Raw genomic sequence first — 15,339 nt, 5'->3', positions numbered from 1 at the left:
CAAGCTACACCACCTGTAGTTTGTACACTTAATTTTTTCAAAGGAAATGCTTCGGGACCACGGGATACTCAGTGAAGAGCATCAGGAGGCACCCCAAGGCATAGGGGCTGGGATTGGCAGTAGGATGCCTTGCAGTGGACAGCCGAGCTCGATCCTTATAAAAGCTTTTTAACTGCAGCAGCTTTAGTGGACGCTACTGGAGATGGAATTACGCGGCTGCTGGCATGAGACTTGCCCTCCAATAGATCCTTGTAAATGGATTTAAAGTGTATTCATTCAAATTAGAGAGACAATTTAAATTAAAAAGCTTAGAGCTGCCTCCACCACAGGGGGGCTCGCTCGACCCACAAGCGGACAGGCACCAGTATTGGGAGAGGGGGGCTGGCCGTCAGGGTTCACGGCGGCTCTGGCACAAACCCGGCGACACGGAGGTGGCACGGGCAGGAGCGGACTGAACGTGTCGGCTTCTCACTTTTTGGATTTTAGAAGGGCATGACATGCCTATATCTTTGTCTCCCCCTCCTTTTACTCCTCCACCTCTTTTCTTTTCGCATGACTATATGTACTTGTCACTTTTCCATGTGTTAGTTGTGTCTTCTGAGCAGTTTGTCAGCATTTGGACACCTTTGAAGGTGTTTTCTATGTGTTTCTATGTGTTTTTGTTTGCCTGCCATTGGTTTTAACGGTGTTCGAAGGTGTTCGACGAACAGTTCGATGAACAGTTCGGCGAACACACGGGTGTTCGACGAACCGAACCGAACTCGAACACTACGGGGGTGGCTCAACACTAGTTAGTATAGATGGACTAATAGAACAAATCCCACACACTGCTACAAGCCAAAATATTTTTTCAGAGCTAGATGCATAAAAAAATTGTATTGAATTTGCAACCTGGTGGAGGTTAGTATAGATGGACTAATAGAACAAGTCCCACACACTGCTACAAGCCGAAATTTTTTTTCAGAGCTAGATGCAGAAAAAAATTATATTGAATTTGCAACCTGGTGGAGGTTAGTATAGCTGGACGATTAGAACAAGTCCCACACACTGTTACAAGCCAAAATATGTTTTCAGAGCTAGATGCAGAAAAAAATTATATTGAATTTGCAACCTGGTGGAGGTTAGTATAGATGGACTAATAGAACAAGTCCAACACACTGCTACAAGCAGAAATATTTTTTCAGAGCTAGATGCAGAAAAAAATGATATTGAATTTGCAACCTGGTGAAGGTTAGTATAGATGGACTAATAGAACAAGTCCCACACACTGCTACAAGCCAAAATATTTATTCAGTGCTAGATGCAGAAAAAAATTATATTGAATTTGCAACCTGGTAGAGGTTAGTATAGATGGACTAATAGAACAAGTCCCACACACTGCTACAAGCCGAAATATTTTTTCAGAGCTAGATGCAGAAAAAAATTAAATTGAATTTGCAACCTGGTGGAGGTTAGTATAGATGGACTAATAGAACAAGTCCCACACACTGCTACAAGCCAAAATATTTTTTCAGAGCTAGATGTAGAAAAAAATTATATTAAATTTGCAACCTGGTGGTGTTTAGTCTAGGTGGACTAATAGAACAAGTCTCACACACTGCTACAAGCCGAAATATTTTTTCAGAGCTAGATGTAGAAAAAAATTGTATTGAATTTGCAACCTGGTGGAGGTTACTATAGATGGACTAATAGAACAAGTCCCACACACTGCTACAAGCCAAAATATTTTTTCAGAGCTAGATGCAGAAAAAAATTATATTGAATTTGCAACCTGGTGGAGGTTAGTATAGATGGACTAATAGAACAAGTCCCACACACTGCTACAAGCCGAAATATTTTTTCAGAGGTAGATGCAGAAAAAAATTATATTGAATTTGCAACCTGGTGGACGTTAGTATAGATGGACTAATAGAACAAGTCCAACACACTGCTACAAGTCGAAATTTTTTTTTCAGAGCTAGATGCAGAAAAAAATTATATTGAATTTGCAACCTGGTGGAGGTTAGTATAGATTGACTAATAGAACAAGTCCCACACACTGCTACAAGCCAAAATATTTTTTCAGAGCTAGATGCAGAAAAAAATTATATTGAATTTGCAACCTGGTGGAGGTTATTATACATGGACTAATAGAACTAGACCCACACACTGCTACAAGCCGAAATATTTTTTCAGAGCTAGATGCAGAAAAAAATTGTATTGAATTTTCAACCTGGTGGAGGTTAGTATAGATGGACTAATAGAACAAGTCCCACACACTGCTACAAGCCGAAATATTTTTTCAGAGCTAGATGTAGAAATTTTTTTTATTGAATTTTCAACCTGGTGGAGGTTAGTATAGATGGACTAATAGAACAAGTCCCACACACTGCTACAAGCCAAAATATTTTTTCAGAGCTAGATGCAGAAAAAATTATATTGAATTTGCAACCTGGTGGAGGATAGTATAGATGGACTAATAGAACAAGTCCCACACACTGCTACAAGCCGAAATATTTTTTCAGAGCTAGATGCAGAAAAAAATTATATTGAATTTGCAACCTGGTGGAGGTTAGTGTAGATGGACTAATAGAACAAGTCCAACACACTGCTACAAGCAGAAATATTTTTTCAGAGCTAGATGCAGAAAAAAATGATATTGAATTTGCAACCTGGTGAAGGTTAGTATAGATGGACTAATAGAACAAGTCCCACACACTGCTACAAGCCAAAATATTTATTCAGTGCTAGATGCAGAAAAAAATTATATTGAATTTGCAACCTGGTAGAGGTTAGTATAGATGGACTAATAGAACAAGTCCCACACACTGCTACAAGCCGAAATATTTTTTCAGAGCTAGATGCAGAAAAAAATTAAATTGAATTTGCAACCTGGTGGAGGTTAGTATAGATGGACTAATAGAACAAGTCCCACACACTTCTACAAGCCAAAATATTTTTTCAGAGCTAGATGCAGAAAAAAATTATATTAAATTTGCAACCTGGTGGTGTTTAGTCTAGGTGGACTAATAGAACAAGTCCCACACACTGCTACAAGCAGAAATATTTTTTCAGAGCTAGATGTAGAAAAAAATTGTATTGAATTTGCAACTTGGTGGAGGTTACTATAGATGGACTAATAGAACAAGTCCCACACACTGCTACAAGCCAAAATATTTTTTCAGAGCTAGATGCAGAAAAAAATTATATTGAATTTGCAACCTGGTGGAGGTTAGTATAGATGGACTAATAGAACAAGTCCCACACACTGCTACAAGCCGAAATATTTTTTCAGAGGTAGATGTAGAAAAAAATTATATTGAATTTGCAACCTGGTGGAGGTTAGTATAGATGGACTAATAGAACAAGTCCAACACACTGCTACAAGCCGAAATTTTTTTTTCAGAGCTAGATGCAGAAAAAAATTATATTGAATTTGCAACCTGGTGGAGGTTAGTATAGATTGACTAATAGAACAAGTCCCACACACTGCTACAAGCCGAAATATTTTTTCAGAGCTAGATGCAGAAAAAAATTATATTGAATTTGCAACCTGGTGGAGGTTATTATACATGGACTAATAGAACAAGTCCCACACACTGCTACAAGCCGAAATATTTTTTCAGAGCTAGATGTAGAAATTTTTTTTATTGAAATATCAACCTGGTGGAGGTTAGTATAGATGGACTAATAGAACAAGTCCCACACACTGCTACCAGCCGAAATATTTTTTCAGAGCTAGATGCAGAAAAAAATTATATTGAATTTGCAACCTGGTTGAGGTTAGTATAGATGGAATAATAGAACATGTCCCACACACTGCTACAAGCCGAAATATTTTTTCAGAGCTAGATGCAGAAAAAAATTATATTGAATTTGCAACGTGGTGGAGGTTAGTATAGATGGACTAATAGAACAAGTCCCACACACTGCTACAAGCCAATATATTTTTTCTGAGCTAGATGCAGAAAAAAATTATATTGAATTTGCAACCTGGTGGAGGATAGTATAGATGGACTAATAGAACAAGTCCCACACATTGCTACAAGCCGAAATATTTTTTCAGAGCTAGATGCAGAAAAAAATTATATTGAATTTGCAACCTGGTGGAGGTTAGTATAGATGGACTAATAGAACAAGTCCCACACTCTGGTACAAACCGAAATATTTTTTCAGAGCTAGATGCAGAAAAAAATTATATTGAATTTGCAACCTGGTGGAGGTTAGTATAGATGGACTAATAGAGCAAGTCCCACACAATGCTACAAGCCGAAATATTTTTTCAGAGCTAGATGCCGAATTTTTTTTTATTTAATTTGCAACCTGGTGGAGGTTAGTATAGATGGACTAATAGAACAAGTCCCACACACTGCTACAAGCCAAAATATTTTTTCAGAGCTAGATGCAGAAAAAAATTATATTGAATTTGCAACCTGGTGGTGGTTAGTATAGATGGACTAACAGAACAAGTCCCACACACTGCTACAAGCCAAAATATTTTTTCAGAGCTAGATGCAGAAAAAAATTATATTGAATATGCAACTTGGTGGAGGTTAGTATAGATGGACTAATAGAACAAGTCCCACACACTGCTACAAGCCGAAATATTTTTTCAGACCTTCATGCATATAAAAATTATATTGAATTTGCAACCTGGTGGAGGTTAGTATAGATGGACTAGTAGAATGATGCTATGCCCAAAAAGTTTTACTTCACTAGTTGCAGTAAAAAAATTTGTATTCTATACACAGGTGGTGTAGCTTGCAACACAGATAGGCTACTCCACTGACTAACACACACTGCAAGAGGCCAAAAAGGATTTGCTTTGCTAGATTTAGCCAAATGCTGTGAAAAAAACTTGCACAGCACTGGCACAGACCTGCCTGGCAAAAAGTGATAGGAGCTGATGTAACCTTGCCCTCAAAAGGACTGCAATTACAATTAGTCTTTACTCCCAACCTATCTATTTAAGAGCACAGACCTGCCTGATAAAAGTCGTAGGAAATGATGTAACCTAGTCCTTAAAAGGACTGCAATCACAACTGTTCCCTACTCTCAAGCTATCTGTAGATGTGTGCGAAAATTGGCTTGAAATTAACAAAGTATAGAGCACACAGCAACAGCGGTGCCGTCTAACACGCAGCTGCAGCAGTGAGAAAATGGTGGCAACGGGGAAAATGGCTAGGTCTTATAGGGCAAGGACATGTGACATACACTGCCAATGACACATGCCCTTGCTTGTGTGAAAAAAAGCAGTTCGCTCCGTGTGTGCGCTGTTGATAGGCTGACAGATTGCACCCCCCACTGTAAATGCAGGAAAGAGAAAAAAAATGGAGATCTTCATTATTTCTGCAGAGATCCAACCCCTGCCCCTCCCCCCGCCCCGCTGTACTCTCAAACTGCGTATTAACATTAATTTTCAGCATTACTGAGAAAAAATCCAGTTATGATTTTGGTGCACGAACAGTTATCGAACATAACCTCGAACAGCCAAATTTTTTTCAAATTGTTCGTGTTCGCCGAACGGCTCGAACACCGCCCAAAACAGCTCGAATTTGAGATTGGCGAACAGTTCGAGTCGAACACCGCTCATCTCTACTCCCCACCTGCCGCTCGCTTGAATATGTTTTAAACTATGTAAGGCTAAGTTTACATGAGCCTATTGAAAATTGTCTGATTTTCACCCAGAAAAACGGATGTATTTTCTTTTGTATTGTCAACTTTATGACATACTTTTCATCCATTAGAGAGACCGACATTGATTAATAAAGGTTTTCCGAAATGCGTCTGTTTTTGAGCATTTCTCCAGCGTTTCACACATTTTTTGTCTCTTGGAATTTTCCTTTTAATATTTTTCCAATAAAAATTAATTAAAAGTTAATTACGCTGGATTTTCTTTCTCTGGAATTTTTACTGCAGCACTGCTGGATCCGCGCGTCTTTGACATCTGATGGTGGGTGAGCAGACTTTTTTTTCTTTTTTCTACTTTCATCCATTAGCTGTTAATATAATATAGAAGACAACAATTAGTTTCTTTTATTAAGTACTGCATTCTTTGCATAAAAATTGGATGCTATATGGATGACTCACGCACCCATAGATTTGATTAGGTGATTCTCATCTGAAAATGGAACATGCGGTGATATTTTTCATATGGTCATGCAGTCATCTGAACAGTCCAATTGAATAACGCTGGTAAGAGCGCTGTCTGTCTAAAATTTCTTTTTTTTTTTCCACTGTACCGGGACCAATGGGACAGCACAGTGACTAAAATTATGTTTGTGTGAACATATCCTAAGCAAAATACAATTATATTGTGGTCACTGGTACCAAAGTTTTCTCCAAGAAAGACATGTTGAATAAGTTCTGTATTATTAGAAATTACGCAGCAAAGCATCACTTCTTGTTGGGTCTACTATGAACTGGCCCATAAGATTACCCTGCAACAAGCTAAAGAATTTTCTCACTTTTGCAGATGAAGCAGAACCATGAACCCAACCAATCTGGGAAATTAAAATGTCCCATAATGACTACAGTACCAGCCTGTGCAGCTGTTGCCAGTTGATTATGCGGCTTTTATTAATACGGTTGATGCAGCTCTAATGTTGAGAAAAAAAGTATGTTCTACTATTAGTGATGAGCAAGCGTGTTCTGCTAACCCTTTCGCAGAGCATGCTCAGCGAAAGGGTTAACAGAACACGCTCGCTCATCACTAGCTACTATCTTTTTTAATATTTGCAAGGTAACTTGTGAATGCAGCTCATAGGAGGCACCATGTCATTGTGGAGGTCTAAATCTAATGGTTGTCCAAATTAGTTTTTAGAAAATCTTTGACAATTCCCAAGAGAGTCCAGGTGAACCTAACTTTGATACAAATGTAGACTTAAATGTCCAGATTAAGGCATTTCCCAATGTGGATTAGAATTATGTCCACTGTTCGGCATTTACAAGAATTGGACCTTCAAGAGAAAAACATCAGCAGAGACGTTTCATGGCTAGAGATCTCCTTCAGAAGTAAATTCATATTCAATATGCATTACTAGTAGTGTTGAGCCACCCCCGTAGTGTTCGGGTTCGGTTCGTCGAGCACCGGGATGTTCGTGGAACTGTTTGTCGAACACCTTCGAACACCGTTAAATCCAATGGCAGGCAAACAAAAACACATAGAAACACATAGAAAACATGTTAAAAGGTGTCCAAAAGCTGACAAACTGCTCAGAAGACACTCTCTTTAAAAAAGCCGGCCGGCAATTCAGCAGCGGCATACACCGGTACCCGACAATTTAGACAAGAAGGAATAGAGCATCACACATAGATTAGATAGATAGAAACATGTCAGTCACATATATAAGAAGTACAGTGATAGTGTTGATTACTGTACTTGTCATTTAGTGTTAAAACAAAGGATTTATTAAAAAAAAAATTGACATGGGGTTCCCCGTAATTTTAGTCTCTAGCGGAGGTTAAGCAGACGGCTTGCGCAGATGTTTGAAGCCTGGGAAGGGGGTAATACTAACGGAGCTTCCCAGGCTACTAATATCAGCCCCCAGCTGAATACCCAGCCTTTACTAGCTATTAAAATGGGGGACCCCCAAAAAAATGACGTGGGGTCCCCCCTATTTTAATAGCTAGCAAAGGCTAAGCAGACAGCTGGGGCTGATATTAATAGCCCAGGAAGGGTGGCATGAATATTGCCCCCCCCCAGGCTAGAAACACCAGCCGTCAGCAGCCCCAGAAATGGCGCATCCATAGGATGCGCCAATTCTGACACTTAGCCTCGCTCTTCCCACTGCCCTGTAGCGGTGGCAGTGGGGTAATAGGGTTGGGGTTGATGTCAGCTTATAATGCCAGCTGACATCAAGCCCAGGTTAGTAATGGAGAGGCGTCTATAAGACACCCCCATTACTAACCCCATAGTCAAAGTTGCAAAAAAACACAAACACCCAGAATAAAGTCCTTTAATTGAAATAAACACACAATTCTTTATTGTTCTAAATTAAACCCTACTTACCATCACGCCCATTCCAGCTGAAGCCAATGATCTACTGCAATAAAAGTAAAATAATAAAGCAATATCATCCTTACCTTTCCATGGTTCCCACGACAGCTTCAGCTGTGCTACATTCACATGACAGGCTGGACCGTAGCAGAAAGCTGCCATCCAGCTTGTCATCCTTCAGAGACCCTGCAGAGCGCAAGCATGCCTGCGCCCTGCAGTGTCTATGAAGGATGGCATGCCTGCGCTCTGCAGTGTCTATGAAGGATGGCATGCTGGATGGCAGCGCTCAGCTGTGACCCAGCCTGTCATCTCAATGCCAACCCAGCGTGGGAGAATTCCCCTGCTTAATCTTTGAGCACTGAGAATTTTCCCACTCTGTCAGTGACGTGCATGAGGTGAGCCGAGTTCATTGGACAAGAGCTCACCTCATGCACGTCACTGACAGAGTGGGAAAATTCTCCTGCACTCACCGCATGCGCAGGAGAATTTTCCCTAGCTGTCAGTGATGTGCATGAGGTGAGCTGAGTTCATTGGACATGACCTCGGCTCATCTTTATGCCGTCACAACCAGACACTGAGGAGCACAAGCGTGCCTGCGCTTCTCAGTCTCTGCGGCATGGCAAGCTGGATGGCAGCGTTCTGCTGCGGTCCAGCCTGTCATGTGAATGTAGCAGAGCTGAAGCTGCTGTGGGAACCATGGAAAGAAAAGGATGATGTTGCTTTATTATTTTACTTTTATTGCAGGAGATCGTTGGCTTCAGCTGGAATGGGCATGATGGTAAGTATGGTTTAATTTAGAACCATAAAGAATTGTGTCTTTATTTCAATTAAAGGACTTATTCTGGGTGTTTGTGTTTTTTTTTTAACTTTGACTATGGGGTTAGTAATGGGGGTGTCTTATAGACGCCTCTCCATTACTAACCAGGGCTTAATGTCAGCTGGCATTATAAGCTGACATCAACCCCAGCCCTATTACCCCACTGCCACCGCTACAAGGCAGTTGGAAGAGCGAGGCTAAGCGCCAGAATTGGCGCATCCTATGGATGCGCCATTTCTGGGGCGGCTGATGGCTGGTGTTTCTAGCCTGGGAGGGGCCAATATTCATGGCACCCTTCCTGGGCAATTAATATCAGCCCCCAGCTGCCTGCCTAGCCTTTGCTAGCTATTAAAATATGGGGGACCCCACGTCATTTTTTTGGGGGTCCCCCATTTTAATAGCTAGTAAAGCCTAGGTATTCAGCTGGGGGCTGATATTGGTAGCCTGGGAAGCTCCGTGGGTATTACCCCCTTCCCAGGCTTCAAACATCTGCCCCAGCCGTCTGCTTAACCTCCGCTAGAGACTAAAATTACGGGGAACCCCACGCCAATTTTTTTTTTAATAAATCCTTTATTTTAACACTAAATGACAAGTACAGTAATCAACACTATCACTGTACTTCTTATATATGTGACTGACTTGTTTCTATCTATATAATCTATGTGTGATGCTCAATTCTTTCTGTTATAAATTGTCGGGTACCGATGCTGAATTGCCGGCCGGCTTTTTTAAAGAGACGGTGCATGAAAACACTAATATTTTTTTTAATAAATCCTTTTACACTAAATGACAAGAACAGTAACCAACACTGTCACTGTACTTCTTATATATGTGACTGACATGTTTCTATCTATCTAATCTATGTGTGATACTCTATTCTTTCGGTTCTAAATTGTCGGTACCGGTGTATGCCGCTGCTGAATTGCCAGCTTTTCATGTTTCACTGTGAGCACTGTTCCCATCGATTTGGGCATCCACTGTAATGCCACAACCACCATGGCTTTGGCATTACAGTGAGTGGCAGACAATCCCTACATGATTGGTGCTCTAAATAGCGCCAGACATGCAGGACACGCTTTTGGTGCACGAACAGTTAACGAACATAACCTCGAACAGCCAAATTTTTTGCAAATCGTTCGCGTTCGTCGAACGACTCGAACACTGCCCAAAACAGCTCGAATTTGAGATTGGTGAACAGTTCTAGTCGAACACCGCTCATCTCTAATTACTAGGTTGTATATTAGGTCCTGTATTATCATTACCCAAGCAGAAAAAAAGAAGCTACCAAACAGATCTATAGATACATAAGAAAATCACCAGCAAGTACAGTCTCGTTTTACAGTTCAGACACTGTAAAAAATTGGCTTGATGTACCAAGAGATATTGTGCCAACACAGTACAATAACATCAGTCTTCGTTAATTTTTTTCTTACAATCTTGTTTCCCAATATTAGGCAAGATATGGGCGATTCACTGAAACTGCTCACTTAGGTAACATTGACTTTGCTGTTAATATTGCTTTCAAAATTTAAGATGTGCTTAATAGGTTTTCCAATGAACCCAAGTCTCACACCCATAGTCTGCGCATTGTGAGAAGGCACCAGGGGAAATCTATCTGCTTTTTTGCAGCGAGCACATTTATAATGGAAACAAAAGGTTTGCCGGAGCAAGTGTTACTTCAGTAATATATTGCTAAGGATTCATTGAACTTCAGGAAATAAATCCTCAAAACAAATCACTTTTACTAATGAAATTAGTCTTATCTCAGATCCTCTCTTACACCTGCATTGCTATATTTTGTGAAAATAATATTAAATAATACCAATCATATCTTACATGTAATTAAATGTAGCAAATAAAAAATACATTTCTTACTATAATAAAAACTTACTAATAATATTCATTTTCCAATGTACTGCATCAAAGGGATTTTGTTTTTTAGCGGAGAAACCATGTAAAGATTTATCATACTTACATTGTATTTTAATACATGGGGGTTCCTTTACTTTGTGTTTGGCTTCAATAAATAGAGTATGTTTAATGTGGTTACTCCATCATTACAAATAAACGTAACATTTGCTAAAGGTCATGGTCAGTCTTTGATATTTGTATACCTAGGCTCTCTGATTGAGCACTCCGCCCATCAGCCTATGGTGGTTTTAATCATTTTTAAAAACATACAATTAATGCAAAAATCTGATTGAAACATCAAGTCGCTTTCTACTTCCCTTTAAAGGGGTTATTTGGGGCTTTGTTTTTTTTTATCTATGGTTAAGAACTTACCAGATGGAAGTTGCTAAGTACCTGCTTGTTCTACTCTGCGTCGATCTCTACCAGCACAGCCGGTGATTCTCCAGCTTCATTTGCTCTCTCTTTAACAAAGCAGCTCTTTCACTTATTGTCCGCTGTGTTGATGGAGCATCACTTATGAAGTCATGCTGATTAACCACTGACTTGTGCAGTGAAACAGGGAGGAGCTGTCTGTCAATTAGCATGACATTGATACCCCATTGACAGAACAGAATGGAAAAGAAAAAGCTGCTCTGTCTATATGACATCACACGAAGCAGGAAAGTTGCTGCCAGGAGTGATCTGTGATCCATCTGAGCCGGAAGGTAGTTAGCAACTACCGACCGGAAAGTTCTTAGCTCCATAGCCACAAAAACCCAAAGTCCCGGATAGCTTCTTGAAATTTACATGCAGGGTGCACTATGTCATAATCACAGAGCACTTATGTAAACTGTGTTGCATGGTCACACTATGCAGATTGTGAATTGAAACTCCAAGCTAATGATAGGCCCCCATAGCATATTAGTATGGGGAACTCATGATGGCGCAGACTCTGTTTCTATTATATGTTGCTCACCCTTGTCATTGGTGGTCATAGCGGTAACACATAAAGTTATACTTACCAGGTGAAAGGTCACTTCAGTCAGCTGTGGAGACACGAGCAGGTTCCAGCCAGTTCAAATTGCCCAGCTGCAGAATCTTTTCTTGGGCACTGATTGGTCAGCCTGTAAAAGAGAGGGAAGAAACTTATTATTTAAACCCATGTTCTGTGGATCAACTGGCAGTTGCAGCTGATCAAGACAGCGAAGCAGATGGAAGACTTACCAAGACAGCTCCAAATGGCTCTGAAATTGCCTGAACTCCAGGGCTCCAGCGGTGGCAGCAAAAGAAAGGAGAAGCATTCTGCTGGAAGATAAAGCCAGGACTGGCGAGGTGGTGGCCGACTCAGTGTAGAAGTCTAGAGGGAGCCTCTGGAGAAAAAAAGGCCCCAGGAGACCTGCTTATCACTGCCACCCATCAGCCAGAAGGGCGTCAACTGTCGGAAGAAGTCACCACCTACCGGAGAGTCCCGGGCAGCTTTGTGAGATTGCCGATGTCATAAGGATGTGATGTGGTAAATGCACAGCGGTGGCCCAGGGAACATCGGAATGAAGTAGGCACAACTGTTCTACATATTTTCAAAAATTGTAAGGTTCAGGTATAAAATTAGCCATTTCTTAATGATTTTTACCTCCTAAATTCAAATCTGACAATGAAAATTTTAGTTGGCTCTTGTTTTTATGATATCAGAGTTTTCCTTTTACTGCTACACATAATTAATACATAAGAGTTTCAGTACTTTGAAATATTATTTTTTTTGCAAATAAAAAAATATCTCGAATGTTTTGTTATGCCAAGTTTCTGATATTTATTTAGAGGAAACTTAGCAATAGTGTTGAGCCACCCCCGTAGTGTTCGGGTTCGGTTCGTCGAAAACCGGGATGTTCGTGAAACTGTTTGTCGAACACCTTAGAACACCGTCGAACACCGTTAAAACCAATGGCAGGCTAACAAAAACACATAGAAACACATATAGAACATCTTCAAAGGTGTCCAAAAGCTGACAAACTGCTCAGAAGACACTCTCTTTAAAAAAGCCGGCCGGCAATACAGCAGCGGCATACACCGGTACCCGACAATTTAGACAAGAAGGAATAGAGCATCACACATAGATTAGATAGAAAGAAACATGTCAGTCACATATATAAGAAGTACAGTGACAGTGTTGCTTACTGTACTTGTCATTTAGTGTTAAAGGATTTATTAAAACTAATAATAGCGTTTTCCTGCACCGTCTCTTTAAAAAAGCCGGCAGGCAATTCAGCATCGGTACCCGACAATTTATAACAGAAAGTATAGAGCATCACACATAGTTTAGATACATAGAAACATGTCAGTCACATATATAAGAAGTACAGTGATAGTGTTGATTACTGTACTTGTCATTTAGTGTTAAAATAAAGGAATTATTAAAAAAAAAAATTGGCGTGGGGTTCCCCGTAATTTTAGTCTCTAGTGGTGGTTACGCAGACGGCTGGGGCAGATGTTTGAAGCCTGGGAAGGGCTAATACCCATGGAGCTTCCCAGGCTACTAATATCAGCCCCCAGCTGAATTCCTAGCCTTTACTAGCTATTAAAATGGGGGACCCCCAAAAAAATGACGTGGGGTCCCCCCTAGTTTAATAGCTAGCAAAGGCTAGGCAGACAGCTGGGGGCTGATATTAATTGCCCAGGAAGGGTGCCATGAAAATTGGCCCCCTCCCAAGCTAGAAACACCAGCCGTCAGCCGCCCCAGAAATGGCGCATCCATAGGATGCGCCAATTCTGGCACTTAGCCTCGCTCTTCCCACTGCCCTGTAGCGGTGGCAGTGGGGTAATAGGGCTGGGGTTGATGTCAGCTTACAATGCCAGCTGACATCAAGCCCAGGTTAGTAATGGATAGGCGTCTATAAGACACCCCCATTACTAACCCCATAGTCAAAGTTAAAAAAAAACACAAACACCCAGAATAAAGTCCTTTAATTGAAATAAACACACAATTCTTTATTGTTCTAAATTAAAGCATACTTACCGTCACGCCCATTCCAGCTGAAGCCAACGATCTCCTGCAATAAAAGTAAAATAATAAATAGTGTTGAGCCACCCCCGTAGTGTTCGGGTTCGGTTCGGTTCGTCGAACACCGGGATGTTCGAGGAACTGTTCGTCGAACTGTTCGTCGAACACCTTAGAACACCGTCGAACACCGTTAAAACCAATGGCAGGCAAACAAAAACACATAGAAACACATAGAAAACACCTTCAAAGGTGTCCAAAAGCTGACAAACTGCTCAGAAGACGCTTTCTTTAAAAAAGCCGGCCGGCAATTCAGCAGCGGCATACACCGGTACCCGACAATTTAGACAAAAAGGAATAGAGCCTCACACATAAATTAGATAGATAGAAACATGTCAGTCACATATATATGAAGTACAGTGACAGTGTTGCTTACTGTACTTGTCATTTAGTGTAAAGGATTTATTAAAAAATATAATAGTGTTTTCATGCACTGTCTCTTTAAAAAAGCCGGCCGGCAATTCAGCAGCGGTATCCGACAATTTATAACAGACAGAATAGAGCTTCACACATAGATTAGATAGATAGAAACATGTCAGTCACATATATATGAAGTACAGTGACAATGTTGCTTACTGTACTTGTCATTTAGTGTAAAGGATTTAATAAAAAAAGTAATAGTGTTTTCATGCACCGTCTCTTTAAAAAAGCCGGCCGGCAATTCAGCATCTGTACCCGACAATTTATAACAGACAGAATAGAGCTTCACACATAGATTAGATAGATAGAAACATGTCAGTCACATATATATGAAGTACAGTGATAGTGTTGGTTACTGTACTTGTCATTTAGTATTAAAATAAAGGATTTATTATTAAAAAATATTGGCGTGGGGTTCCCCTTAATTTTAGTCTCTAGCGGAGGTTAAGCAGACAGCTGGGGCAGATGTTTGAAGCCTGGGAAGGGGGTAATACCCACGGAGCTTCCCAGGCTACTAATATGAGCCCCCAGCTGAATACATAGCCTTTACTAGCTATTAAAATGGGGGACCCCCCCAAAAAATGACGTGGGGTCCCCCCTAATTTAATAGCTAGCAAAGGCTAGGCAGACAGCTGGGGGCTGATATTAATAGCCCAGGAAGGGTGCCATGAATATTGGCCCCCTCCCAGGCTAGAAACACCAGCCGTCAGCCGCCCCAGAAATGGCGCATTCATAGGATGCGCCAATTCTGGCACTTAGCCTCGCTCTTCCACGCTGCCCTGGTGCGGTGGCAGGGGGTAATAGGGCTGGGGTTGATGTCAGCTTATAATGCCAGCTGACATCAAGCCCAGGTTAGTAATGGAGAGGCGTCTATAAGACACCCCCATTACTAACCCCATAGTCAAAGTTAAAAGAAAAAACAAACACCCAGAATAAAGTCCTTTAATTGAAATAAAGACACAATCCTTTATTGTTCTAAATTAAACCATACTTACCATCACGCCCATTCCAGCTGAAGCCAACGATCTCCTGCAATAAAAGAAAAATAATAAAGCAACATCATCCTTACCTTTCCATGGTTCCCACGACAGCTTCAGCTCTGCTACATCGAGATGACAGGCTGGACCGCAGCAGAACGCCGCCATCCAGCCTGTCATCCCGCAGACACTGAGAAGCGCAGGC

This window comes from Phyllobates terribilis, unplaced genomic scaffold (genome assembly GCF_046119375.1).
Source record: "Phyllobates terribilis strain yellow unplaced genomic scaffold, ASM4611937v1 Scaffold_13__5_contigs__length_258822181, whole genome shotgun sequence".
Taxonomy (NCBI): domain Eukaryota; kingdom Metazoa; phylum Chordata; class Amphibia; order Anura; family Dendrobatidae; genus Phyllobates; species Phyllobates terribilis.
This window is presented reverse-complemented; position numbering follows the sequence as displayed.